Here is a 16,065-nt window from a genome sequence, read left to right as displayed (position 1 = left end):
TACAAAAACATTGCCTTGTTGGATATCATTATAGTCTCTTTGTAATTTCTTGATCTTACTCTGTTCTAGTACCATCATAGACAGCTACATTAAAATAAATATTCAATTTGTTTAAATGGCACTCTGATTTAAATCTATGTTCTATTTTCTTTTGCTGTTGCTCTGCAGATGAAATCAATTCACATTCCCTTGGTTCAAATATCAACAACTTAACATAGTTCAAATTTACTCCAAATTCAACTGCCATTTTTTCAGAAGCTCATGTTGTGTATTGCCATGCATAGGCATAACAAGCATTCATAAATCTCTCAGAAAAATACGATAGTGAAGGCATGCCTCCAAATGGCGGCGTTGCAACTGTAGCCTCTATAGTTGAAATAAATTATTTTCAAAATCTCTAATTTCTCTGTAGAATCCATGCACATTAATTTCAATATATTCCATAATTACTTCATCTGCAATAACATTTTTTTAAATTTAATTTGAGTAAAGGATTACTTTCCAAGTATAAAACGTTATTAGTTAAGTCCTTACTTATGTTTCTATTGAAGGTTCACTTAGTCTCAGGTCCATTAATGTTATATGCAACTGATTCATTCATCTCAACACTGCTTCCTAGCTAATGTGGATGATAGTCCAGCTCAATGTTCTCTCATGCTGCTCCTTCAGCCATGTGTGGGTGCATATCACACCAAGAAATAAAAATAACAGCCAGCAAAGTGAAGATGCCCACCATAGACTTGTATTGTAACACAAAATAAATCGTATAAAGTACTAAGAAAGTCACCATGGTCAGGTTAGAAGTTCAAACTGATTTAATAAAAACTTCCAATAAAAACATGAACAGATAAGCGCTTTCAGGTTAAAACTAACCCTTCTTCAGATCCATCTAATTGCAAGCAAAAATTATTTTTAAAAACCTTGTCCTCCTATCAGGACAAATTGTTTACAGCACCAAAACATATTAATTAAGTATTTAATAAGAGTTCAAAATTAAAAAAAAACAATCATTATTTATAAAATAAGAACAGAGTCTTAATCAGCCAATCGAAATTATAAATGAAAAGTTACAATGGTGGAGACTCATGCTGTGTGAGCTGATGTCCTGAAAAGCTAACAAAGGCATAGTAGCAAGGTATGCAATCTCACAATATAAATATTTGTGTGTGTATGTGTGTGTGCCTGTGTGCATGTACATGTGCATTTGTGTGTGTGCTGTCTGTTTCTACTTGGTTCACTGAAAGTATAGACTATCTAATGATTTCCAAAACTGAATAAATACAGTGAAGAGAAATGACCACACAGCTTTTGTATCAAATTCAAGATTCTCCTGTTATAATCTCCTCTCTATAGAATCCTAGTTTTTTTCTTGCCTTAGGAAATCCATAGTTATTATCAGAGCTGTAGCTGAAGAAATTGGCACCCTTGGCAATCTACCAATTTGCATCCCTCCAACCAAAGAAAAAGAGCAAAAATAAACAAATAAATAAAAGCATAACTAAATACATACATAAATACATAAACCAAAACAAATGGAAAACAATACTTCCGGGCATCTGAATTCATTAACAAATCAACAAACAAACAAAAAAATGAACAAAAACAAAATTAAATGAGAGAGAGAAAATACACAACTGATGAAGTCTCTGGAAACTCCCATTAGGCAAAAGTGATTACTCTGTTATTTTAAAGTTTTGCAGTTCTCAATTAGTTTATTGTAAATACCCCCCCCCCCCAATCTGGTTTTAGTCTGTTTTATTTAGAAATAAACAGATGTCCACCAGAGGACAATCAGTCAGTAATTAAATTAAGTAAGCTTGGTTCTTCTCTAGGCCAATGCCTATTATGTTTATACATATTTCTTTGCTGAAACACCTTTCGATACTGTAGCAAAGTTTTAAACAGGCAGAAACTTTGAAATCATTTAAAGAGCTGTGATTTAGATTGCAGCTTCTTAAATGATTCCCTATAGTGTTTGCAGACTGATCAACATGGGCTGAACAAAACAATTGCACTATTGACTTACAGGGACTGATCGGCACCTCTTCTACAGTACCGATCCAGCCCCCTAACAGCTTTCTAATGAGGCAGCCAGTTCCTTTGCCCCCAACAAAACCATGGATGCGGTTATGTGTACTGTATTTTACCAATTTTTGCTCTCTGTCCTAACAAACTCCTGGGAGACAACAAAAGTGATACAATAAAGGATCAATTCTGCAGCAAAGCATACACATGCTTTTAGTCATAGATTTCAATGTGCTTCATTTTGTTTGCCCTTTTCAGAAGTATAAACTGCATTCTACTTTTAAAAAATAAATGGTTTAGCTACCACTTGAAGTGAATAAAAGGCACAATGACACTGTCATAAGTTTAGTCTTCAACTCTGTAGTGAAAACAAAAAAGAAAGGGATGCTTCTATTCCTCTTGCATGAAACAGGGATTGTTTTAGCTGTTGAATGAATAACCCCATGGTCCTTTCTTCAACTGTAGTCCTAGACTGAGCAGAAAAAAATGCATCTATAGACTGAAGGGCCTTTCTGCACTAACAGATGGTAACATACATAAAGAAATCATATCACTTTTTACTAACTAAGGCTTCTAACAAAATGGCAACCCAAAGGGGAAAAAATGTAATATGATTAAATTACAGCAAATTTTAAGACAGTCTTCCTTTCTCATTAAAATATTCAGCACTTGCAGAGCAGTATTAGAATTTATTGAACAACAGAAATAAATTTACATCGTTAATGCAAGCTGGCGATCTACTGAGCTGGAATCCATTTGTTCAAAGATAGGTGTATGTCACAGCAGTTATAGTAATATAGAGGGTTATGATCAGGTCAGTGATCACAACCATGTTGTAGTGCATGAAGTGTGGTCATTACTCTCCAATATTCAGAAAAAGACAAATCCCTTAAGTTTTAGAGTAGTGCGAGACTTGACGTTAACAAATGTTAAGCACACCTGCTTAACTTGTTCATGTCAGGCCCGATGCTATGCAGCAAAATCTGCCAGTATTGACTAGTGAAGACAGTGGCAGAATAAAAGATTTGGTTCTGCCTGCTGTCCATACTGATAAGGTGTCTCTTCTGCTTACAAGCAAAGAAAGTAGTTAGAATAACAGGATGTGTATTTGTCTGCATTTTCTCTGAGAGATACGAACTCTGAAACTCAATCCTCAGTGATTTGTCTGAAAATCACCGACTTCATGAGGAACAGACAAAACAAATGAGGCAATAATCTGGACATTCTGTGAAAATCTGGACAATACAGAGGCATGGCAAGGCGAGAATAAATATAAGAGACTGTGTTACACTGCCTGTCTGACAGCACTTGCTGCTGTTACACAAGAAACAAGTAAAACAAACATGTAAAGTGTTTTACTGGCTTTGAAAGCCAGGAAATCATTTAGCAACCACTATATATATGTAGCAAATAATATAACTGGAGGAAAAAGTCATGTGCAGTTTATAAATATTAATCTAATTTAAATTAGTGACTTACAGACTGACAACTGTAAAGTTTTACCAACAAAAAATATGAGCATCAGGGACAGTTGAGAGTGAAGTAACATCTTGCGAAATCCATCACCTGACTGTAACGGTGCTTATGGGGTGTGTAATAATTGTTACATACCTCTGAAAGCACTGGTGTGGTTGGGTTCTGTGCTGCAGAAGCACCTTACAGGTTTGTTTTTCTTTTTTTCCAGTTTTGAAGTGTAATCACAGCGACTTGCTCAGGGCCACAAAGCAGGTTAAGGAATGCTGAGGCAAATGAACCCTTTACCATGGAAATACAGTTCACAGCCTTAATCCTCTGTGCCACAACTGCCATAAATAGATTTTATGGAAAAACAAAATGGAATTTACAGTTGGCACACTGCTAGACAGTTCAAGGGGTGTAGACTATTTAATCACATAGCAACAAGAGAGATGCACTGACAGTCTCCACACAACTGGTTGATCCATTGGAGGAAACTAGTTGTTAAGAGATTTGTATCAGTATAGTAGTTGAATTTACTGAACACCATTGGGGTGCCCATTCAGGAAGAGCTTTTCTTCAAACTGAGCTGTGGATTAATACAGTAGCAGGATTAATGGATAGTAGGACTGATTTTACAATATCCGTACAACTGGGTGATCCACCTTGATACTATGACTTAAAAGCCCCTAGTATCAAATTCACATAGCTCCCTATATACCATTTTCCTACATTCTTTGTGTAACAGTAAATCATGCCATTGTCACACCATTGCAGCTGTAAAGGATTTTCTCAGAATGTCCAGATTTTTGTGTTATGTTTTTGTTCCATTTTTCATAAAATTGTGATTTTCTGGCAAATTAATGGCAAATCATTAAAGATTAAAGTTAGAAAATAATGACAGACATTTGAGTTTCAGAGTTCATACCTTTTCAGAAAAAAGCATGCAAAACCTGTTCTATGAACTTTCTATGTTTGTAAGGGCAATATTTAAACATTGTCCCTATTTTTGAACCTTTGTCCCACTTTCATTCAGGGCTTTGTCCAGATTTTCTGCTCTAAGAGGTTGAGAGGTATGTCACACATACATGAAGCTTTAACACTTGAGAGAGAGAGAGAGAGAGAGAGAGAGAGGACAGAGAGAGAGAGAGACAGAGAGAGAGAGGGACAGAGAGAGAGAGAGAGAGGGACAGAGAGAGAGAGAGAGAGGGACAGAGAGAGAGAGAGAGAGAGAGAGAGAGAGAGAGAGAGAGAGGGACAGAGAGAGAGAGAGACAGAGAGAGAGAGGGACAGAGAGAGAGAGAGGGACAGAGAGAGAGAGAGAGGGACAGAGAGAGAGAGAGAGAGAGAGAGAGAGAGAGAGAGGGCTATATTCTGAAATTTGTTATACAATAATAAAGGTCTTGGTTATGCCCCACCACTGCTGTATCAATCAGTAACTCTGTCACATTAAAACAAATTATGTCAGAATATGTGGGATGACACTGAGTTTTACTATAACCCTAGCTTTAACTTTTCCTACTTTAGTATAAAAATGATGGCATTAGTGTATACATTCCCATGGGAAAGATACCACTCATTAATTGGAAGGACCGTAAATAGTCAGGGCTAGCAGTTTATAGAGCAGAGAAAATCCCCACATATTCCCTCTTAGAAAGAGAAACTGGCCTCTGACCTCTAAATCTTTCCAGTATAGCTGACCCTGCAGTTTCCCAGGTTGGTAGAGATGCTCAGGTACCCCATGCTGGCACCAACTGAAAGACGTTTAGATTATCTTTCTTTAAAATGTCCCTCTTCCCATCAGTTCTTTTCCTTGTTTTAGCCTTTGGTCTGCTATTAGTACAATATTCAGCCTTTTCTGTGCAGAGCTGTAAATCCTTCATACAAGCAGAGAATTATAAATTTGGAGCTTTGTCCGTGATTATCTGTAAAAAAGATTTATATTAGAACTATATATCAACAAGGAGTTAATATCAGAGAAATGCAAAGCCATTTGGACAATCGAGCATTTTTAAGCAACAGTTCAAAGTACTTTGACTTGTGCCTTAATTTTCTAAATGACAGTGATTGAATTTAACAGAAACAAAGCGGTTGCTCCAAATTCAGGAAAAAAAAAACTTCAGGTAGAATAATATACAATAAACAAAACTGCCCATAGCAACAGCCCTAACTTCTCCCACTAAAATGTTGGCATAGACTCATAGTGAAAAACAGGATTCTAGAAAATTTGTTCTACATTCTACTACCCTATAAGAAAAATAGGCTAACTATTTCCAAACCGAAGCATGTTTTTCATAGACAAAATATTTACTGTGCATGTGTGTGTGTCAGATTTACATCTTATCGCAGTTACCTAACCTTGGTAATTTGCTCTTGCTCAGCATTTGTTCAGTTTGAATTGAGAAAATATAAATGTAATCATAAGTCATCATGATGTGCATAGGCCAGGCAGACTATGTTATAGGGAACAACAGGAGATCTGCAGAAGACAGTGTACACACAAAAGTACATACTTATGAACCTCACTGTTGTCATTGTATTCCTTACACGGGGGGATTAAGGTTAAGCCTGGTGAAAAGCCTCCCATCATGATTATAGGGAGATATGCTATCCCATCATGTCCCCATCACGGTTTTGGAGATTAAGGAACTACACCTGGACGAAGCTGACTGCAGACGGTAAGCAACAACAGATGTACAATTACAAAATATAAGTTTGCTAACCAGATGTTCTACTATAACTTACAGTCGCTTCAGATCTAACAGTTTTTTCAGTATCAATAAAATATTTCATTGTTTACCATCAGTAGTTTGGTTTTGTTAGTTTCCGTGTTGGAAAATAACTTACGTTGGCATGGTTTATAATTTGGAAAAAACTCAAATGTGATACAGTGGCAAAGATAAGCTGAGATTTTCCCTAGTAGTAGGCATATCAGAATATTCTAGTCATATTTGTCATATGCCTAAATCTTCTGGCACTTTCCAGATGATCCCCATTAAAAACAGAATTCAAACAACTTCCCATGGCCTTTAACCATGGGAAACTATTTGCAGAGTATTGTTCAAACACATATTCCTCGAGGCAATGTTTGGACAGGCTGTAAGACTTCCAAGTAAGATTACTTATCCTATGATTAAAAAAGAAAACCTTAGTAGTTTGCAATTTGTTTGGCTGACGCTAGTCTTTACATGGAATAAATTGACTTCAGAACTAATCTAATTGCTTTCTTTGAATCTTAATTTGAGATTGTCAAATAAATGTACAGATGTTTATTCTTACTTCTCACTAAAAATGAGTATGACAAAATGGTTGGTTTTAATTTTGAAGACTTTAGGACAAGGCAAAGCTAGATGAAGAAATTAATTGAAAACACCTGTGTTGAGTCTTACATGCATTGTTATACTCACATATTTCCTAGACATTTATGTTTTTTGCAGTTTTGCTAATACTGTTAAATGTCTGTTCTTAAAATTTCCATCATGACCGGTATTCCTGCCTCCAGATGATATCTCTGTTACTGCAATGCTTTAAGTGTAAAAAAAAGACAAAAAAATAGAGGATACCTGACTTTAGTATAAACTAAATATTTTTTCTGCACCTGGTTCCAGAAAATGAAAACTGATCAGTTCAGTCATAGCTGACCCTATGAGTATTCACAAAGTACAGGCAAGAAGTATTTTATTCCCCTGCATCTTTATACATCTATCAGAGAGCACTGTACTGTCATTCAAGCAATGCTTTAAATTTTCTGGATCAGAGAGGTATCACAGCAGATTTCTAAAGTATAATTAAATACAGTGTTCCTTAAATTACCTGATTCAGTAATGGATTGCCATACTCAACAGAAAGTAATGCACATGGGGCTTGTGGGTTGTCTTCACTGACACAGGAGAATATGATAACACTGAAAGAAGCAATAGGGCCTATCAAGTTTGTCCACATATACAACTAGCCTCTGTGCATCTGAGCAGGCTTGTGCTCCATAGTTCCTTTTTCATCATTTGTTCATTGATGTCTGGAAACACTCTGCTAAGTGGCATACCTTTGCAGCTATTGATAATGCAAGCCAACCCCCTCTCACACCTTTTTGAAAGAGCTCCCTTTAATAGCCATCCTAAACTTAGCCCCTTCTCCATGACATTAATAATGATTATACTGACTGACTTTGTATGTTCTTTGTTGTGAGATCCAATTTTCCTATCTCCCTCCGATCATGCAGCTTGCCCAACATCATTTCCCCTTTCTGATTTCCATAAGTGAGAACATGCACAGCTTGTGAAATCTTCCTTCATAGTTCAATCCTTTCGTTAAGTCATAATTTTGTGGACCTACGTTAACAATTTTTGCAATATCAATCTGTCTATACACATCCTCCAGAACTGCATTCATGTCAGCTTTAGCAAGGCCTTATTCAGTGATAAAAGGACCAGTTATTCCCTTTTGGCCATTCCCAGAAGTTGTGCAGGCTAACATATGGCTCTGTTCTGCAATTGTTCTTGCACACCACAATGCATTTTTCAGATTAAGAATTATTATCCTTCCCAAGTGCTTTTCCTCCTCTGGTCTTTTCAATACCATCTACTCTCCAAAATGGAATACATTTCCTACTTTGGTCTTTACAAGCCCATCTCCCCTCCATGATGGCATATGTTTTCTACTCAGGTCTTTCCAAGCCCATCTCCCCTTCATGATGGCATGTTTTCTACTCAGGTCATTCTAGGCTTCTTTCTGTACATATTCAGTTGCTATCTGCCTGCTCAGTCCAAAATCAACAGATCCTGAGTAAGACATTTTTCTATCACTTTCTTTTCGTATCGTCAGCAGTTTTATTTTGTTTGCCATCCCCAGAGTCATGTCCATCACATATATGTTGATTAATGATGAACCCCAAACCAATTCTTGAGGTATTTCAGTTGTGGCATCTCTGTCCCCAAAGACAAACATACTCACCACTATTCTTCATTTCTTATCTCTTAACTATTCCTGAATCCACAATGCCATCTTTGACCCTTCTCCCAACTGTCTGGATTTGCCTGTGCAATACTGTATTAAATACTTTGCTAGAGTTCGGTTATACCACATAAAAATGTTCCTCCTGTTCATCTTCTTAGCAGCATGGTCATAAACATAATGTTTTGGTAAGATACAGTATTTATTATCTGATCTATGTTGCTACTCAGAGGTGACCCCCTGCAGCTAAGACTTCTTTCGACCTCTTTTGTGGGATCTGTTCCATGACTGTGTCTGCAAGTGAAATGAAACTGATTAGTCTGAGAATCCTAAGCTTACTTCTAGATCCATCTCTGTATTTTTGTTATTCTTTAGTGGTATTGTGTCACTGAGTCCAAAAAAACACGGTATAGTCAAGTCATTGACTCTGCAGGAGGTCCCGTCATTTCCCTTAGCATTCTGGGTAGCATATAGTTCAGTCAATGTGCTTCCATAAGACTGTTTTCTCCCATTTCAACCACTAACCTCTTTACTTGTTCATCCTTCTCCCCCAAGTCACCACTTAATTGCTACTGCTAGCTGCTTATTCCACTCCATCTTAAACACTACAGTAAAAATGTGTTCATTATTTTACTTACTCCTTCGCCATTTCAGAATCGTATCTGCTACTACCCATACTTCAGTACCTTGAATAAGTCCTCTATTCCCTCCTGGACATTTAGGAATTATTTTAGTGATCCATGATCCCTGTCCATTTCCTACTTCTGTGTCTGCCTTGGGTATGCAGATTGTTTAGATGTCTTCATCTATTCTACTGCCTCTTCTCCAGCCTCAGACTGCCTCTACATGTCATTCTTCTCTCTTAAGCCTCACTTCAGCTGTCGAATAAATCTAGATTATAATGCATGCACTCGAACAACTTACTAGTCAGCCATTATTACCATAATACCATTTCCCTGAAGTTTTGTTTTCCCAACAATATCTTTCATAAGATTTGATTGAGACTGGAGTTCTTATGGATGCTGTATTTCTCTGTCCAGGATGTTTCTATTTCTCCCATCACTGTGTGCCCATGGCTTTAGGATATTTAAGTAGGAGTGGTCTGAGAAACACAAGGGTGATTGACTCCTGTAAAAAAAAAAAATAACAGCTTTGTTTTTTGGTGGGTGGATTTGGTTTTGAAATTATGTATTTGCATTCACTGGGCATTGAGTCAATTTCTTGTAATGGAGTCATAAAGAAGGTAGATTGTCTTCTTGTCTTGCATTACTTTTTTCTTTTGTTTTCTTAACCTTCCCCCTGTATAATCCTATAGCTCATCAGCAGTTTGTTCGTAGGATCATTTCTCCTTACTGTTGTTCATCTGTAAGACGCACACCACATTAAAGTCAACAGAATCCTTCTTTTTCCTTTCTCAGCTGTGGACATGGCCATAGCTTGATTGTTAGATCCATTTGGTTCCCTCATTTCTGCACCTGTCTCCAACAGTGGAGGATTATAATAGAGACACTTTGGGTGGCTGCTTGGGGCCCACACCTTCAGGGCTGGGGAAGGGGCTGGGATGGTGTGGCTATCCAAAGAAAAATATTTCTAAAGCTCTGTTATGACCAGCACCATTAATTCAATAAGTACTTACATCTATATACTCAGAGTGCCTAGCATTTGCACATGAGGAGCATGTGCCAGTGAAGCTATTCACATTGAGGCATTTATTTATGTACTTATTTATTTATTGTTTATTCCTTTTTTTCTTACTTTAAAGATAAATACATAAATGTTCCCCTACAATCCTTGTAAAATGTCATAGCTTTCTGCTCGTTGTCTTCTCCGTGATTCACTGGAAGGCAACAAGGAGAACGCGTGCAAATGTTAAGTAATTGTACAGCAGAGAGCTCAGGGCTGGGAAGCGCAGCACTAAGTCATGGTAACATAATACAACTATATATTTTTATCCTGTGAAGCAACCAGATATACTGTTAAGAATTACAGACTGTAAATGAGGGGGCCATGGGCTGGTGGAAAATGAAACAATCAAATAGTTTGCTCATAAGGGAAGTTTTTTGTGTTTTTGTACTGGCAGGCAATCAGATATAGTATCAAAAATTGCATTCACTATATTTCACAGGGTGTTCCTGACTTCACCTCCTATTTTGGTCTGTGCCTTATAAAACAACTCAGGCAACAATAAGGCAGAGGGCTAGATGTGGATGAAAATAATTTATGCTCTTGTTGTTTGATCAGTTTAAAGTATGTCTTTGCAGGATTAGTTTGCATTTATATGAAACAAAGTTGTAACTGACCCTGATTTCACATAATGTCCCTGGTGTTGCCTTATATTTTAGTGTGGCAGCTCATTGAGAACTGCAGTCACTAAATAAGGGGAGCTGGCTGTGGATGAAAGCAACTTAACCTCTTGTGTTTGCTCAATTTTAAGTGCAGCTTTACATGATTAGTGTGCATTTATGTAAAAAAAAATTTAAAGTATGTATTCTCTATTGACTATTAGTGTGAACCAAAAGTGCCCCCGATTTTGCAGAATGTCCCATATTTTCAGTCTTCTCCTCATAACATGTGTTTTCTGGCAAATTCATTGAAGAATGTATTTGTTAAATCATGATTGACATCTGACTTCTAAGACTTTAAATCTTTCAGGAAAATGCATGCCACTGTCCAAAACTGTTATTCTAGCAGTTGAGTATATAAGAACAATATTACAAATCTGTCCCCAGATTTGAGGTTTTATCCAACATTATTTTTTTTTCTTTTGGCTCAGATTTTTTGCTGAGAATGAGAAGTATTATTTTTGTATCACAGTCAGATGATGTGTGCATGACAAAGCATCTATAGCTGCTGGGCAGAGGTGGTTGCTGTTTGTTAATGAAAGCATCCTATCCTTTAATCATTTTCTCAGTTAACCATATGTCTTTGAATGATTAATATGCATTTGTGTGAAATAAGTTGGAATACTTATTAAATAAAATAAAAATGCCAAAAAAGCGATAAACTGAGAACCGAAAATAAAAATAAATAAAAGTCATATACAACGGATTCACCGAAGTCCAACTTTAATGAAAGATAATGAAATGTTTAAAAATGACTTAGCCCTTTCTTCATCCTCTTATTGGCTTCATCAGAGTCTTAAAATGCATATTCATTAAATCCCTTAAATAGCCTGGTAATTACACATTCCCCAATTGCTTTCCATCCTCTTAATTCAATGATGTCATCTATTCACAAAAAAACAAACTTTCCACAGTAATAGGTAAAAATACAAAATATAAAATTATACAAATATATCAATATAAATTAACATTTTGCAATATAATATTGTTATGTTACATCAAGGTGATTTATAAATAAAATGATTCTGGATGGGACTAAAGAAGAGCTGGTAAGTTGTATTAATTATATAAATAATAGTACTACCTTTTTCAAGTTTAGTGTAAATTATTTTAATAAAGAAATCAGCTTTCTTGATATATTGATTAAGGTGGAACAAGATGGCAGTATTGATACTCTGTTGTATAGGAAATCCTGTTATAGAAATAATGTTTTGTATCGTCGTAGTATGCATCCACATCATATATTTAAGAATGTTGTAGAGGGTCAAGGCTTAAGGGTATCTAGAGTGAATGCCAGTGATGACAATGTTTTGAAGGAAATAGAAGATTTGGAGGAAAGATTTGTAGCATGGGGGTACAGTAAATATAAAGTGCATAATTCATTGGGTCATATAGTTAAAAGTAGGAAAGATGAAGGTAGACCATATTTTTCATCTAATCCTCCTATACTTAGAGGTAAACAGACTAATAATATTAAATGTAGAGTACCAGTGACATTTTCTAAAAACTCTGAAGGTATTGTTAATAGTATCGGAAAACATTGGTCTATTATGACCATGAATTTAGAAACAAATGTTATGTTACCCCAAGAATCTTACAGGAGCCAAATCTGTTAGTCATAAAAAGAAAGATAGTAGATTTGTCACTAGACCATGTTATAGTTGTAATTATTGTGAGTATATTGATAGTTCAGGAGAGTTTTTGAATCCAGATCAGGATAGAAGATATAATTTTAATATTGCAGCTACTTGCAATAGTGTACATATAGTATATTTAGTACACTGTATTATATGTAAAAAATGTTATGTAGGTAAAAGCAATAGGTTTCGTATAGGTGAACATTCATGTAGTATTAGAAATGGCTCTATGAATAACGCTCTTTCTAAACATGTGGAAGAAAACTCTGCCATGCATAGATTTAATTTTTTTAGTTATAGGTAAAGTAGAGGTTAATTTGAGAGAAGGTGATGTACGTAATGCTATTGACTGCTTAGACAGCAAATGGATAATTAGATTTAGAGCTGATTCTGATACTGGTCTGATAAAGTCCCAATTAAACCCATCTTAAAAGCAAGTCCACTTTTAAGATAAGGTGATTGCTTACTTTATTTATTTATAAGGTATTTTTACATGTGCATTTCAGATGTATGGATTTCTTTTATATATTTTTTATATATGTGATTCTGTGGTATTCTTTAGTCAGTTACACAGATCTCTGTCTCTTTAAATGTAATTATTACTTGGAGCATGTGACTTGTGTTTTTATATATAAATTAATTGATTGGTATTGATTTTATACATCTGAAGAAGCAGTTATTATTACTGCAAAAGTACTTATAGATTCATAGGTTCATAGGTAGGTACTAGGCTATCGGCCCTGGGGCCTATGCAAGCCCAGCCAAAAAGGTACCCTGGCTTTTGCCACCCAAGAAAATTATTTTCCTGTGCCACTGTCAAGCAGAGCCACAGAGGTGATCCCCAGGGTGAATTTCCTATTTCCCATCCAATCATCAAGATTTTTCTTGAAGAGTGCTAATGAGGAGCTTTGTTTGATATAGATAGGCAGTTTATTCCAGAGTATGGGAAGTCTCTGGGACAGGAATCTATCCCTCTGGCATGTTCTGTTTATTGTGGTGACAACGTTTAGGTCCCTAGAGCGTGTAGCTCGGAGGGATTGGGATTTCTTTAAGGGAAGCATGTCCAACAGTTCTGGGTTTGACATAGCTTTGTATGTTTGGCAGAGATCACCTCTGAGTAGGCAATATATGACAGAGTAAAGCTGGAGTTTTTTGAGACGGTCTGTGTAGGGCATCTGTTTGAGGCCGGTAATCCTTTTTGTGAGGTATTTCTGCGGCCTTTCCAGTTGTTGTAGATGTCTTGTGAGGTACATACCAAAAGGGGCGTTATACTCTATAATGGGTCTAATAAGTAATGAGTAGAGGGGAACAATGACCTCTTTTTTTCTGGATGAGAAACCTTTTGTGATGAGGTGTGTCACGTAGAAGGATTTCCTGACTACTGTAGTGATGTGATTATCAAAGGAGAGACTACTGTCCACCTGTGTCCCAAGGTCTCTTATTACACTTTCGGTGTTAAGTATACTACCACCTATGTTGTAGTTCATGGGTACAGAGTTTTTACCAAAGGGGATGACAATGCACTTTTTAGCATTGAGCTTGAGGACATGGCTTTGACACCAGACATCTGTCTCAGTGATGCCCTTTTGTAGGATGTCCACATCATTAGGAGTTTTGATTATGGCTCCTAGTTTGCAGTCATCTGCGAACTTCATTAGCCAAAGACCTTCTGTGTTAGCCTGTACTTCAGAGAAGTAGATACCAAACAGGAGAGGACCCAGGATGGAACCCTGTAGTACTCCACTTGTCACTGGTCTGAAGTCAGAGTTGGAGTCTGCTACTTTCACAGTGTGGGTTCTGTCAGTGAGCCAGTTGGAAACCAATCTCGTGACATGGGGATTTATACCTAGTTTAGTGAGTTTATCTATAATACCAGAGTGGGGGATGGTTTTGAAAGCCTTGGCAAGATCTAGATAGGCTGTGTGAACCACCTTACCCTTGTCTACAGCTTTGGTGACGGCTTAGGTTTAGGAGACATGATCTGCCTTTTACAAACCCGAACTGGGTGGGATCCAGAGTTTGGAGATTACCAATGTCTTTGTTTATAAGTTCCATGATGATACGTTCCATGGCCTTGCAGACCAGGCTCGTCAGGCTAATGGGGCGGTAGTTCCCGGGGCCCATGTTGGCTCCCCCCTTGTGGAGTGGGATAACCGTTGCTGTGCGCCATTCAGCAGGCACAAAGCCTGAGGTGAGGCTATGACTTGAACATGGTACTTAGGCGGGGTGCCAGTTTGTTCTGTCGTTCGTGTAGAACGCAGCCTGGGATGTTGTCTGGACCCATGTATGCTGTGTTCTTGGCTTTGGAGAGTGTGGTTTTTACCTGTGCAGCCATGATTACAGGGATGGGCTCTTTAGGGGTGAGAGGGGGGTAAAGTTAGCACTGAACCTATCTGCCAGGATGTTGGCAATATCAGTTGGGTCTGTATATTTACTGCCATTGTGCTGTAACTCAGAGAAGATCTGAATGTTGCCATTGAGATTCTTGACATAGCTATAGAATGCTTTGTGGTTGTCTTTAGAATCAGTGGTGATTTTGTTTTCGTAACTAGCTTTGGAGGATTTTATCAGGGATCGCAGCTTCTTACTGAGGCTGACCAGGGAGCTCCTCCACTCATGGGATTTTACTCTCTTTTGCAAGAGTTTCTTCCTGTTGTACAGTTTGTTTATGGCAGGGGACCACCAGATTGGCTTCCTTTTTTGGAGGATAAAGCCTTGGTTCTGTTTGGGATAGCACAATCCCTGCACTCATGTAAGTGCTTATAAAGTGCAATTGTGTAGGATTCAGTAGTCCTAACTGTATTGTCCATCTGCATGGGTGTCATGAAATTTACCACTTTTGTCTTAAGAAGCATGAAGTTGGCTTTGGAGAAATTGTTTACCATGGTTTCCTTAATGGGGGGTGGAAGCAGGATGTGGATATCTAGGGTAATTATCTTATGGTTGGATTGGACGAATGAGGCGTTGACTTCAGGTGTGGAACACTGGTCACTCATATTGGTAATGATCTAGGATATTGTTGCCCCTGGTGGGGGTTTGGATAAGTTGATCCAGGACATTTGAGTTTATGAATTCCAGAAAGCATTGAGCGAAGGAGTTGGTACATGAGTAGTTTTCCCAATTGAAATTGAAATGGGTAATTGAAATCTCCCATTATTGGGGTGTTTGGTTGAACCCTAATATCTTCCACTACATCAAGAAAAGAGGAGTGGGAATCCTGGGGCATGGTGGGTGATCTGTAGCAAGCTACAATTTGGATTGCAGTTTTGCCCAGAGTTAGTTGCAGTTGGATAACCTCGGCTGCATTATGCTGAGCAACTAGCCTGGAGGTGTGGATATCCTTAATGAATATGGACACACCTCCGCCTTTGGTGTTCCGGTCCAGGTTACATGGCCGAAAAGTGCGGTATGAGTTATAGCCTGGTAGTGCAGGGGTGCTCTCTGGAGCCTTGAACCAGGTCTCAGTCACTGCACAGATATCGATGTTCTCCATTTTAAGGGGTGCCTCGAGTGAGTGCATTTTGAGATTTAGACTTCTAGCATTGAGTAGCATCACCCTCAGTTTTTGCTTGCCTGTTCCTGTTATGGTGGTGAATTTGTCATTTGAACCTTGCCTAAAAAAGGCACTATAGGAGTGGCAAGAACCTTAGCCAGTA

Source organism: Protopterus annectens, chromosome 15.part0, assembly GCF_019279795.1.
Source record: "Protopterus annectens isolate FY-2018-M chromosome 15.part0, PAN1.0, whole genome shotgun sequence".
NCBI lineage: Eukaryota > Metazoa > Chordata > Ceratodontiformes > Protopteridae > Protopterus > Protopterus annectens.
The sequence above is the reverse complement of the archived record's forward strand: the minus strand, read 5'-3'. Positions refer to the sequence as shown.